Here is a 14,683-nt window from a genome sequence, read left to right on the forward strand (position 1 = left end):
CACTAGGCAAAAATACCGTCGATTTCCTCCTTCAAACTAGGCAAAACTACCGTCGAATTCCATCTTCACACTAGGCAAAACTGCCGTCGATTTACATCTCCACACTAAGCAAAAATACCGTCGATTTTCTCCTTCACACAGGACAAAAATGCCGTCGATTTTCATCTTCACACTCGGCAGATATACCGTCGATTTCCTCCTTCACACTAGGCAAAACTGCCGTCGATTTCCATCTTCACACTAAGCAAAAATGCCATCGATTTTCTCCTTCAAATAGGGCAAAAATGCCGCCGATTTTCATCTTCACATAAGGCAAAAATGTTTGGTTTGACCGTGTGAATGTATTTTCAAACACGCTGGACAAACCGTTTATCAAACCTGGTTTGCCCCTATGAATGTGTTTTCAAACACGTTTGACAAACCGCTTGCCAAACCTAGTTTTCCCGTGTGAATGTGTTTTCAAACACGTTTGACAAACCATTTGTCAAACCTGGTTTGATCGTGTGAATGTATTTTCAAAAACGTTTGACCAGCCGTTTATCAAACCTGGTTTGACTGTGAGATCGGTTTTTCATACACGTTTGACAAACCGTTTTTCAAACCTGGTTTGCCCGTGTGAATGCGTTTTCAACCGCGTTTGACAAACCGTTTTTCAAACCTGGTTTGACCGTGTGTATGCATTTTCAACCGCGTTTGACAAACCGTTTTTCAAACCTGGTTTGAACGTGTGTATGCATTTTCAACCGCGTTTGACAAACCGTTTTTCTAACCTGGTTTGACCGTGTGAATGCATTTTCAACCGCGTTTGACAACCCGTTTTTCAAACCTTGTTTGACCGCGTGAATGCGACCCATCTTCGGCAGCCAGACAGAGGGGGCGGCGACCCATCTTCGGCAGCCCGACAGAGGGGGCGGCGACCCATCTTCGGCAGCCCGACAGAGGGGGCGGCGACCCATCTTCGGCAGCCAGACACAGGGGGCGGCGACCCATCTTCGGCAGCCAGACAGAGGGGGCGGCGACCCATCTTCGGCAGCCAGACAGAGGGGGCAGCGACCCATCTTCGGCAGCCAGACAGAGGGGGCGGCGACCCATCTTCGGCAGCCAGACAGAGGGGGCGGCGACCCATCTTCGGCAGCCAGACAGAGGGGGCGGCGACCCATCTTCGGCAGCCAGACAGAGGGGGCGGCGACCCATCTTCGGCAGACAGACAGAAGGGGCGGCGACCGATCTTCGGCATCCCGACATAGGGGGCGGCGACCCATCTTCGGCAGCCTGACAGAGGGGGCGGCGACCCATCTTCGGCAGCCAGACAGAGGGGGGGGCGACCCATCTTCGGCAGCCCGATAGAGGGGGCGGCGACCCAACTTCGGCACCCCTACAAAGGGGACGGCGACCCATCTTCGGCAGCCAGACAGAGGGGGCGGCGACCCATCTTCGGCATCCAGACAGAGGGGGTGGCGACCCATCTTCGGCAGCCCGATAGAGGGGGCGGCGACCCATCTTCGGCAGCCAGACAGAGGGGGCGGCGACCCATCTTCGGCAGTCCGGCAGCGGGGGCGGAGACCCATCTTCGGCAGCCCGACAGAGGGGGCGGCGACCCATCTTCGGCAGCCAGACAGAGGGGGAGGCGACCCATCTTCGGCAGCCCGACAGAGGGGGCGGCGACCCATCTTCGGCAGCCAGACAGAGGGGGCGGCGACCCATCTTCGGCAGCCAGACAGAGGGGGCGGCGACCCATCTTCGGCAGCCCGACAGAGGGGGCGGCGACCCATCTTCGGCAGCCAGACAGAGGGGGCGGCGACCCATCTTCGGCAGCCCGACAGAGGGGGCGGCGACCCATCTTCGGCAGCCCGACAGAGGGGGAGGCGACCCATCTTCGGCAGCCCGACAGAGGGGGCGGCGACCCATCTTCGGCAGCCCGACAGAGGGGGCGGCGACCCATCTTCGGCAGCCAGACAGAGGGGGCGGCGACCCATCTTCGGCAGCCAGACAGAGGGGGCGGCGACCCATCTTCGGCAGCCCGACAGAGGAGGCGGCGACCCATCTTCGGCAGCCAGACAGAGGGGGCGGCGACCCATCTTCGGCAGCCAGACAGAGGGGGCGGCGACCCATCTTCGGCAGCCAGAGGGGGCGGTGACCCATCTTCGGCAGCCAGACGTAGGGGGCGGCGACTCATCTTCGGCAGCCCGACAGAGGGGGCGGCGACCCATCTTCGGCAGCCCGACAGAGGGGGCGGCGACCCATCTTCGGCAGCCCGACAGAGGGGGCGGTGACCCATCTTCGGCAGCCCGACAGAGGGGGCGGCGACCCAACTTCGGCAGCCAGACAGAGAGGGCGGCGACCCATGTTCGGCAGCCAGACAGAGGGGGCGGCGACCCATCTTCGGCAGCCCGACAGAGGGGGAGGCGACCTATCTTCGGCAGCCAGACAGAGGGGGCGGCGACCCATCTTCGGCAGCCCGACAGAGGGGGAGGCGACCCATCTTCGGCAGCCCGACAGAGGGGGCGGCGACCCATCTTCGGCAGCCAGACAGAGGGGGTGGCGACCTATCTTCGGCAGCCCGACAGAGGGGGAGGCGACCCATCTTCGGCAGCCAGACAGAGAGGGCGGCGACCCATCTTCGGCAGCCAGACAGTGGGGGCGGCGACCGATCTTCGGCAGCCCGACGTAGGGGGCGGCGACCCATCTTCGGCAGCCTGACAGAGGGGGAGGCGACCCATCTTCGGCAGCCCGACAGAGGGGGCGGCGACCCATCTTCGGCAGCCCGACAGAGGGGGCGGCGACCCATCTTCGGCAGCGAGACAGAGGGGGCGGCGACCCATCTTCGGCAGCCAGACAGAGGGGGTGGCGACCCATCTTCGGTTGCCAGACAGAGAGGGCAGCGACCCATCTTCGGCAGCCCGACAGAGGGGGAGGCGACCCATCTTCGGCAGCCAGATAGAGGGGGCGGCGACCCATCTTCGGCAGCCCGACAGAGGGGGCGGTGACCCATCTTCGGCACCCGGACAGAAGGGGCGGCGACCCATCTTCGGCAGCCTGACAGAGGGGGCGGCGACCCATCTTCGGAAGCCCGACAGAGGGGGCGGCGACCCTTCTTCGGCAACCCGACAGAGGGGGCGGCGACCCATCTTCGGCAGCCAGACAGAGGGGGCGGCGACCCATCTTCGGCAGCCGGACAGAAGGGGCGGCGACCAATCTTCGGCAGCCTGACAGAGGGGGCGGCGACCCATCTTCGGCAACCCGACGGAAAGGGCGGCGACCCATCTTCGGCAGCCAGACAGAGGGGTGTGGCGACCCATCTTCGGCGGCCCGATAGAGGGGGCGGCGACCCATCTTCGGCAGCCCGACAGAGGGGGCGGCGACCCATCTTCGGCAGCCCGACAGAGGGGGAGGCGATCCATCTTCGGCAACTAGACACAGGGGGCGGTGACCCATCTTCGGGAGCCAGACAGAGGGGGCGGCGACCTATCTTCGGAAGCCAGACAGAGGGGGCGGCGACCCATCTTCGGCAGCCCGACAGAAAGGGAGGCGACCCATCTTCGGCAGCCAGACAGAGAGGGCGGCGACCCATCTTCGGCAGCCAGACAGAGGGGGCGGCGACCCATCTCCGGCAGCCAGACAGAGGGGGCGGCGACCCATCTTCGGCAGCCAGACAGAGGGGGCGGCGACCCATCTTCGGCAGCCAGACAGAGGGGGCGGCGACCCATCTTCGGCAGCCAGACAGAGGGGGCGGCGACCCATCTTCGGCAGCCAGACGGAGGGGGCGGCGACCCATCTTCGGCAGCCCGACAGAGGGGGCGGCGACCCATCTTCGGCAGCCCGACATAGGAGGCGGCGACCCATCTTCGGCGGCCCGACAGAGGGGGTGGTGACCCATCTTCGGCAGCCCGACAGAGAAGGCGGCGACCCATCTTCGGCAGCTCGATAGAGGGGGCGGCGACCCAACTTCGGCACCCCTACAGAGGGGGCGGCGACCCATCTTCGGCAGCCAGACAGAGGGGGCGGCGACCCATCTTCGGCAGCCAGACAGAGGGGGCGGCGACCCATCTTCGGCAGCCCGACAGAGGGGGCGGCGACCCATCTTCGGCAGCCAGACAGAGGGGGTGGCGACCTATCTTCGGCAGCCAGACAGAGGGGGCGGTGACCCATCTTCGGCAGCCCGACAGAGGGGGCGGCGACCCATCTTCGGCAGCCAGACAGAGGGGGCGGCGACCCATTTTCGGCAGCCAGACAGAGAGGGCGGTGACCCATCTTCGTCAGCCAGACAGAGGGGGCGGCGACCCATCCTTGGCAGCCAGACAGAGGGGGCGGCGACCCATCTTCGGCAGCCCAACAGAGGGGACGGCGACCCATCTTCGGCAACCAGAGAGAGGGGGCTGCGACCCATCTTCGGCGGCTAGACAGAGGGGGTGGCGACCCATCTTCGGCAGCCAGACAGAGGGGGCGGTGACCCATCTTCGGCAGCCCGACAGAGGGGACGGCGACCCATCTTCGGCAGCCAGACAGAGGGGGCGGCGACCCATCTTCGGCAGCCCGACAGAGGGGGCAGCGACTCATCTGCGGCAGCCCGACAGAGGGGGCTGCGACCCATCCTCGGCAGCCCGACAGAGGGGGCGGCGACCTATCTTCGGCATCCAGACAGAGGGGGCGGCGACCCATCTTCGGCAGCCCGACAGAGGGGGCGGCGACCCATCTTCGGCAGCCCGACAGAGGGGGCGGTGACCTATCTTCGGCAGCCAGACAGAGGGGGCGGCGACCCATCCTCGGTAGCCAGACAGAGGGGGCGGCGACCCATCTTCGGCAGCCAGACAGAGGGGGCGGCGACCCATCTTCGGCAGCCAGACAGAGGGGGTGGCGACCCATCTTCGGCAGCCAGACAGAGGGGGCGGCGACCCATCTTCGGCAGCCAGACAGAGGGGGCGGCGACCCATCTTCGGCAGCCAGACAGAGGGGGCGGCAACCCATCTTCAGCAGCCAGACGGAGGGGGCGGCGACTCATCTTCGGCAGCCCGACAGAGGGGGCGGCGACCCATCTTCGGCAGCCCGACAGAGGGGGCGGCGACCCATCTTCGGCGGCCCGACAGAGGGGGCGGTGACCCATCTTCGGCAGCCCGACAGAGGGGGCGGCGACCCATCTTCGGTAGCCCGATAGAGGGGGCGGCGACCCAACTTCGGCAGCCAGACAGAGAGGGCGGCGACCCATCTTCGGCAGCCAGACAGAGGGGGCGGCGACCCATCTTCGGCAGCCCGACAGAGGGGGAGGCGACCCATCTTCGGCAGCCCGACAGAGGGGGCGGCGACCCATCTTCGGCAGCCAGACAGAGAGGGCGGCGACCCATCTTCGGCAGCCCGACAGAGGGGGAGGCGACCCATCTTCGGCAGCCCGACAGAGGGGGCGGCGACCCATCTTCGGCAGCCAGACAGAGGGGGCGGCGACCGATCTTCGGCAGCCCGACATAGGGGGCGGCGACCCATCTTCGGCAGCCCGACAGAGGGGGGAGGCGACCCATCTTCGGCAGCCCGACAGAGGGGTCGGAGACCCATCTTCGGCAGCCCGACAGAGGGGGCAGCGACCCATCTTCGGCAGCGAGACAGAGGGGGCGGCGACCCATCTTCGGCAGCCAGACAGAGGGGGCGGCGACCCATCTTCGGCAGCCAGACAGAGGGGGCAGCGACCCATCTTCGGCAGCCCGACAGAGGGGGCGGTGACCCATCTTCGGCAGCCCGACAGAGGGGGCGGCGACCCATCTTCGGCAGCCTGACAGAGGGGGCGGCGACCCATCTTCGGCAGCCAGACAGAGGGGGCGGCGACCCATCTTCGGCAGCCCGACAGAGGGGGCAGCGACCCATCTTCGGCAGCCAGACAGAGGGGGTGGCGACCCATCTTCGGCAGCCGGACAGAAGGGGCGGCGACCAATCTTCGGCAGCCTGACAGAGGGGGCGGTGACCCATTTCGGCAACCCGACGGAGAGGGCGGCGACCCATCTTCGGCAGCCAGACAGAGGGGGTGGCGACCCATCTTCGGCAGCCCGATAGAGGGGGCGGCGACCCATCTTCGGCAGCCCGACAGAGGGGGCGGCGACCCATCCTCGGCAGGCCGACAGAGGGGGAGGCGATCCATCTTCGGTAACCAGACACAGGGGGCGGCGACCCATCTTCGGCAGCCAGACAGAGGGGGCGGCGACCCATCTTCGGCATCCAGACAGAGGGGGCGGCGACCCATCTTCGGTAGCCCGACAGAGGGGGCGGCGACTCATCCTCGGCAGCCAGACAGAGGGGGCGGCGACCCATCTTCTGCAGCCAGACAGAGGGGGTGGCGACCCATTCTCGGCAGCCAGACAGAGGGGGCGGCGACCCATCTTCGGTAGCCCAACAGAGGGGGCGGCGACCCATCTTCGGCAGCCAGACAGAGGGGGCGGCGACCCCTGCTCCTCCTCCTCCTCCTCCGAGGCACACGTTTAGAAGGCTCTGGGATGGCCGGGGAAGGTACAAATTTGTTTTTTTATCTTGAAAGTGGGACAGTCTCGGGAGGTGGATGCATGGTTGTTATTGGAGGGACAGTTAACACATTGAAACACGTTAGCAGAGCAAGCATCCGTAGGATGCTCGCCTGCACACTTACCGCATACGACTGATTGTTTGCTGCAGAATTTGGCAAGGTGACCATATTTGAAGCATTTGTTGCAGCGTAAAGGGTTAGGGACATATGGTCGTGTTGGGACATGAATGTATCCAATTTTGACGTGGTCAGGGAGGGTTGTTGAATTGAAGGTCAAAATTATGAGGGGCGTGTTCACTCGCATGTTCCTTTCTCGGTCCAGTCGCGTTATAAATTTAACATCTAATATTCCTTCAGATTTCATTTCATTGAGGATGTCACATTCTTCCATGGTCATCAAATCTCTGCAGTGGATTACTCCTCTGCAGGAGTTGAGTGACCTAGGGAGGGATGCAACAACATCGAAGGAATGAAACTTCCTGGCCTTGAGAAGATCGCGTGTAGCTTTCCCAGAGTTGGTGGTAACTTGGAGGTCTCCGCTTCTAAGTTTTTTAACTTGGCTAATATCATCGGTGAATTGAGATAAACATTTCTTAAGCATAAATGGGTTGAGGTCAGCTAATCGGGTCTGGTCAGAATGAAGAAACACGTGTCTAGCCTTGTCCGGGTCGATATTGGGGTCGTCAGGGGAGGTCTTCCTAGTTTGCAGGGATGGAGTTGAAGACTCCATCCTGCGCGTTGGGGTGGGGGGACGAGCCCCCTGTTACACAAAGATAAAATGTGCTCAGCAGAGCCAAAGAAAATAATAATATAAAGGGGTCACACAGCTTCCTTTGGCGACTGGTGACAGCCGCGTGGTAGGACACACTGTGTGCCCAGTAGTTACGGTTTCTACACCACTCTAAACTACGATAGAATTTTTCTAGATTTCGCCGGGCCGGACGACGAAGAAGTCTCACGAGCCAACAAGGGCTCGTGCGGATCCCGGAGAGCTACGAAGATATGGAAATGGCGTATAGGAGAAAGTGCTGGGAAATGCCCAGAAGTGGGTGGCAGTGTAACTGCCAAGAAAAAGCTATCCAACGTAAAGTTGGGTTACGAATACTAGTCAACTCTAGAGAGTAGCTCTAGCGAGATTGACTGTGCTCGTGTGAGTAACGTCTGTCTGCTGCCAAGGGCTGCGGACGTCTGTGTCTTGCCGTTTTTTTTTTTATCTTTAAGGCTATCGACCTATAATGAGGTCATTAAGCCTGGTGTGAACCTGCGATCCTTTTTATTCTACCATTATAATTTCCACAATAGTCCTGTAGTGCGCAAATAAAATACTACTTTGTCAATAAGTAAACGGTCGTCGGTCAAAAAATTTGTGGTGCTTAGCTGAATTTTTTTTTAAGTTTGCAGTGTTGTATAAGCGCTTGGCGCTGCGTGTTGCATCTTGAGCAGTGTAGGAGTATGTGTCTTATGGATAGTATAGTGTTGCAGGTGTTGCATTGGGGAGGAAATACGCCGTTTATGTATGGGTTTAAGTGGGTGAGGCGGATCGAGTTCGTCCTCAGTCTTGCTATGGCGATTTCCTCCTGTCTGTTGTTTCTGTATGATGTCGACCAATCTGTTATGTGTTCCTTTTGTTTGCGAGAGATGTCAAGGTTGTCCCACTTAAGTTGCTAGTGGGTGTGTAATTGTTTTCTTAGTATACAATTGAATGTTCCTATGTCCAGGGGTATGTCTGTAATAGTCTTTTTCTAAGGCGGATTTGGCTAAGGTGTCCGCTTTCTCATTCCCGAAGATCCCAATGTGGCTGGGAACCCAAGAGAGAATAATGGACTTGTTGGTCGTCGACAATGTGCTAATGATTTTGCCCAGGATGAAATTCTCCATATGGTTATCTATCTTAATTGTTTGAAGTGCGCTCAAAGAGTCTGAATATGACGAAGTTACTATGTGTGTCAGATTGAGCATTTTCTATGGCTTCGTATATACCGAATAGTTCTGCGATATATATGCTCGTATGGTTCGGAAATCTGAACATCATCCGGGTTTTGTTGCTGTACAACCCTGTCCCAGTTTTGTGGCCGCACTTGGAGCCATCAGTGTACAGTGCCCTGTGGTCATTGTACTTGTTAATCATTTGTAGGGTCTTCTGTCGTACTTCTTCTATTGAAGATGATTTCTTCCTGAGGTCCTGGTTGGTGTTGACGTTCAGGGCGATGTTTTTCCACGGCGGTGGGTACGTATGTTCCATCTTTTCTATTGACCACAGTGGCACTGAATACTGCTCGCACAAGAATCGGATCCTGATGATAAGGGGATTTAGGCTGGAGTTGGTGAAGTGTTCGTGCTGGTTTACCGTTTGCTTGCAGGGATGTTGTTGGTTGCGAAGCACTTTGGCGGCGTATCGTAGTGTGAGGTGCTCGCGCCTGTAGTGGAGGGGGGTTACATTTGCTTCAACCTCCAGCCTTTCGATTCTTGTGCAGCGTAATGCTCCAAGCGCTATTCTTAGACCTTTGTTTTGGATGGTTTCATGAAGGGGTGGGACATGGAAGCACCCACTCAGCAGGCGTGCGTAGTGTACCGCATTGGATGTTTGGATTGTGATACAGATTACATATGAGAAACGTATAAGAAACTCGCCACAAGAATTGAAGAACATAAACGGGCAGTTAAACGGAAAGATGCAGCCTCAGCACTTTATAAACACATGAACGAACTACAGCACAACGTTGACTGGGAAGGAGCGACTGCGTTACACAGAGACAGCTCGAAGAAAAGGAGATTATTCTTAGAAGTGTGGACGACAAAAGAAGTTAGCGTAAATAGGTCCATAGACTTAAATCCAATTACCTGGGCACTAGGAACACAAGGACACTCAACATAACGTGAGAGAGTACATGGTGAACAAAGGTCATAGTGTGTATGAACGTGATTTTATTTATTTCACTTATACAAGTTACATTTTATTGTATTTATTCTTTGTTAACATAGGAGTAAGCTTGGAGGGACGCTTTGTCTTCCTTTTTGTTTGCAGTTAGCCCAAAAAGTCATCTGCAAAACACTCCCTATGTGACGTATGCAAGACTTTGACAGCAAAGCAAGTAGTATGCCTCTGCGTTAAAGGTTCCTTTAATTGGCCTAGTTCTTCATAAGTTCGGAACGCCGCTGCCAAATTGGTAGATATTAATAAGGTGACGTATCAAACGTGTTCAGTGTTTGCATCCTCTCATGCCAGATATGCAATTACTATAGACATAAACCGTTACTCAATATGATAATCTTAAAAGTTTTAGTACTGGTTGATTGAGGGGCAGGGTTGAATCCACCCTAACCCCCCCCCCTCCATGTAGGTGAGAGACCCACTACAAAGTGCATCGTAGGCAATTAATATTTACTCCATTGAGTAGGAGAGAAGTATGGAATTTCAACCCACAACTAGGCTAACAAAGCAAACACCGCTATAATGACAAGTTGGCCATTTTGATAGTCGATTTTAGTATGTGTTTTTAGGCAAATTATTCTTATAATAGAGGATGGCATGTATGAAATGGTTTGTGTGCAAAACACCAACAATCCTACTATTACCTATCTCAAAAAGTTAATCTAAATTTTTTTCAGAAAGGTATCAACAAAGAAAATCCGATGTGGCATCTATAGCTCGGCTATCTCACAAATTTTAAACATCAAGTCATTGCCACATATATCACATGATCCATATAGTAGAGAAGCCATTCCAGTGTGACTTGTGTGATTCTGCTTTCTCACAAAAACGTAATCTTAAACATCATTTGATGACCCACACAGGAGAGAAGCCATTCCAGTGTGACACGTGTGATTCCGCTTTCTCACAAAAGCGTGATCTCAAAAGTCACATGATGACCCACACAGGAGAGAAGCCTTTCCAGTGTGACATGTGTGAGTCTGCTTTCTCACGAAAGAGTCACCTCAAATGTCACATGATGACCCACACAGGAGAGAAGCCATTCCAGTGTGACATGTGTGATTCCGCTTTCTCACAAAAGCATAGTCTCAAAAGTCACATGATGACCCACACAGGAGAGAAGCCATTCCAGTGTGACACGTGTGATTCCGCTTTCTCACAAAAGCGTGATCTCAAACGTCACATGATGACCCACACAGGAGAGAAGCCATTCCGGTGTGACATGTGTGATTCCGCTTTCTCAAAAAAGGGTAATCTCACATATCACATGATGATCCACACAGGAGAGAAGCTATTCCAGTGTGCCATGTGTGATTCTGCTTTCTCACAAAAGCGTGATCTCAAACGTCACATGATGACCGACACAGGAGAGAAGCCATTCCTGTGTGACATGTGTGAATACGCTTTCTCACAAAAATATGATCTCAAATGTCACATGATGACCCACACGGGAGAGAAGCCATTTCAGTGTGACATGTGTAAGTCTGCTTTCTCACGAAAGAGTCATCTCAAATGACACATGATGACCCACACACGAGAGAAGCTATTCTGGTGTGACATGTGTGATTCCGCTTTCTTGCAAAAGGATAGTCTCAAGTGTCACATGATGACCCACACAGGAGAGGAACCATTCCAGTGTGACACATGTGATTCCGCTTTCACACAAAAGCGTGATCTCAAACGTCACATGATGACCCACACAGGAGAGAAGCCATTCCAGTGTGACACGTGTGACTCAGTTTTCTCACAAAAGCGTGATCTCAAACGCCACATGATGACCCACACAGGAGAGAAGCAATTCCAGTGTGGCATGTGTGATTCTGCTTTCTCACAAAAGCGTGATTTCAAACGCCACATGATGACCCACACAAGAGAGAAGCCATTCCAGTGTGGCATGTGTGATTCTGCTTTCTCACAAAAGTGTGATCTCAAACGTCACATGATGACCCACACAGGAGAGAAGCCATTCCGGTGTGGCATGTGTGATTCCTCTTTCTCACATACGGGTCACTTCAAACGTCACATGATGACCCACACAGGAGAGAGGCCGTTCCAGTGTGATTCTGCTTTCTTACAAAAGGGTGATCTCAAAAGTCACATGATGACCCACACAGGAGAGAAGCCATTCCGGTGTGACATGTGTGATTCCTCTTTTTCACATAAGGGTCACCTCAAACGTCACATGATGACCCACACAGGAGAGAGGCCGTTCCAGTGTGACCTGTGTGAATCTGCTTTCTCACAAAAGCGTATTCTCAATCGTCACATGTTGACCCACACAAGAGAGAAGCCTTACCAGTGTGACTTGTGTGATTCTGCTTTCTCACAAAAGCGTTATCTCAAACGTCATATGATGGCCCACACAGGAGAGAAACCATTCCAGTGTGGCATGTGTGATTCCGCTTTCTCACAAAAGCATAATCTCAAACATCATATGATGGTCCACACAAGAGAGAAACCATTCCAGTGTGGCATGTGTGATTCTGATTTCTCACAAAAGCGTAATCTCAAACATCATATGATGACCCACACAGGAGAGAAGCCATTTCAGTGTAGCATGTGTGATTCTGCTTTCTCCCAAAAGAGTACTCTCAAAAGTCACATGATGACCCACCCAGGAAAGAAGCCATTCCAGTGTGATACCTGTGATTCAGTTTTCTCACAAAAGGGTTACCTCAAACGTCACATGATGAGCCACACAGGAGAGAATCCGCTGTAGTGTGACATGTGTGATTCCGCTTTCTCACAAAAGGGTGTTCTCAAACATCACATGACTACCCACGCTGAAGAGAAGACATTTCAATGTGGCCTGTGCAATAAAGCTTTTCTTCACGTAAGGATCTTCTGAAACGTCACGTCACATGATTACCCATACAGGAGAGAACCCATTGCAGTGTGACCAGTGCAATAAATATTTTTCACAAAAACCTGTTCTCAAATGTCATAAGATGATCCATACATGGTTAAGGCTTTACATTGTGTCCTGTGGGATGAAGCTTTCTGATATAAGGATGATTTGAAATAGCACATGATGACCCATTCCGAAAAAAGGCCTATCCTATGGACCAGAGCCACACATCATTTTGTCTGTTATAGAGGAGGACTCTTTTCCCAGAGATATGATGACACTTTTATTTTACTGCGACTGTCCCTCCGTTATGCTCTCCCCCAACCCCTTGTTACTGTCCTGATCCACTTCTCTGAATGTTCATTTCCTTTTTTCGCCTACCCTGTGGTGGGGGACAGAATGTTGACGCCAAGTACCTGTATTCCCACTTGGATCGTGAGAGACGGGGATTGGGACAATTAGGATGTGTGACGACATACGAGGGACGGACGAAGCCGTTGTCAAGGTTGAGGAATGGGATGGCGATCAGTTATAGCTTGGAGGAAGCGGTATACAGCTAGAGTAGTATGCATGAAAATATAGATGTAAGTGCTACCACCGTCGCCGCCCTTGTAATCCTCACTTTGTGGATATGGCGACTCACTTCTGTTAGTTATAATCTTTTGTCCAGAAGAATGAAAATGTAGAAATCCCCCGAGAGGACATGTACAAGGTCTTTGCGAACTGTGCTTGCCAACTACAGCGAGTATAAAGGCCTAGCGATCAATAGATGGAGTAAGTTTCCATGTCTTGTGGCTTCTTTTACATGTTGAACTAAGTATTTGTCTGCGAGAAAATCCATCAAGCGACTACCTATATGGCCGTGTAGGGTCATCCAATCAATTTCAATAAAATTGAAATCACCCATTATGAATAAGTACCGGTTGCAGAAACTAGACAGTTCTTGAAACAACAGCTTGTCGTCTGCTAATTATTATGTTTTTGGCCTATTTATTACACCTACATTCATTTTTTGTCCATTTGTTTGGATGAGTTCTACCCACAAACTATCACATGCATCCTCTTTCACTTTAAAACAGAAGCATGGACATTGCTCTTAACGTACAACCGAACACCCCCACCTTTCTTGTGATTTATATCTTGATGAAAGTGTTCAAATCCCGCAATATCAAGTTAGCTTCAAACTCTCCACCATCTAACCATGTCTCGGTAATTCCTATTATATCGAGATTTTCGCTTTTCGCCTGTATTTTCGATGTTCGCCTGTATTTCTTGTATGTACTATATGGAATAAAAAATGTGATGGTTTGTACGGAGCTGTCTAGTGTAGGCCTTATGGTCTCTTGCAGTCTCCTTTATTCTTATGTTGTATGCATGATGTAAAAAGTTATATTTAAATAAATGTGAACTGTTGTGATATTTTTCTATAAACCTCTTGTACGAGTCAAATGATCGTGGGAAGCATCATCTGCCTGATGCACGGTGATGCATCACCATACTCTCGTTATACAGCCGTATTGCTCGTTCTCTTCCACTATGACTGTTATAACCACAGGAAATATAATGATCAGGCCAATTCACAGAGTTTTGGAGTCACTCGGCCACAACTACAAAATAGATATAATCATGTCGCAGATGCCGGCATCCTCATACAAGTGTAGAGACAGTTCCCCACATTTTCCGCCATTGTCAATTCATCACATACAAGAGGACAGCTTCCAACATTTTGTTAATTTCATGATAATTATCAATGTGCGCTAAGGATATTGTGACTTATGGGTATCACAATTCAAAATCAGAAATCAATGTATTGAAAAGAATATTAATGAAAATGAAATACCCATTATTATTAAGTCTTACATCAATAAAATAAAAATAAATATTTCGGTGATTTATGATTATATAAAACTTAAACCCACTCTTGGAGAAAGATAAGCTGAGATACAGAGTAAACCGTATATTTCGACCACTAACTGTGGTCCTCATCAGCAGTTACAATTATAGGGTACATAGACAAGGTATTATATACAGAGGGGGAAGTAACATTGGGGAACTCAGTACACTTTTTCACAATCGAGACATGGTATCTTATATTGTGGAAAAGTGTACTAGGGACAAACGGGACGTGATCTACCCACTAGGATCAAAGAACATAGAAATTCTTTAAAATACGGCCAAGAAAGCTCAGCTGTATTCCTCCATTCTAACCTTTTAGATCACAGAATAGATTGGAAGAATACAGCTATAGTATACAATTCACATTGTAGTTTCAAAAGAAAAATTATTGAATCCTCTTTAATAAAAAAGTATCCAAATTATAATACTTCCAAAGGTCAATGGTCACCTGATGCCATAACTAGTATGGTAGTTGACAAATTCATCTCCACAGGACGTAACGTCCGAC

The 14,683-nt window shown here is 53.0% G+C and overlaps 1 protein-coding gene across 1 annotated transcript in view; it reads right to left on the bottom strand.

Moving 5' to 3' along the window:
• The window catches only part of LOC143031368 (uncharacterized), a 66,045-nt gene that overhangs the window by 12,659 nt on the left and 38,703 nt on the right, over positions 1-14,683 (bottom strand). The window lies entirely within an intron of this gene.

The sequence above is a fragment of the Oratosquilla oratoria genome, chromosome 12 (genome assembly GCF_046742065.1).
Source record: "Oratosquilla oratoria isolate Oo_2021 chromosome 12, ASM4674206v1, whole genome shotgun sequence".
Taxonomy (NCBI): Eukaryota; Metazoa; Arthropoda; class Malacostraca; order Stomatopoda; family Squillidae; genus Oratosquilla; species Oratosquilla oratoria.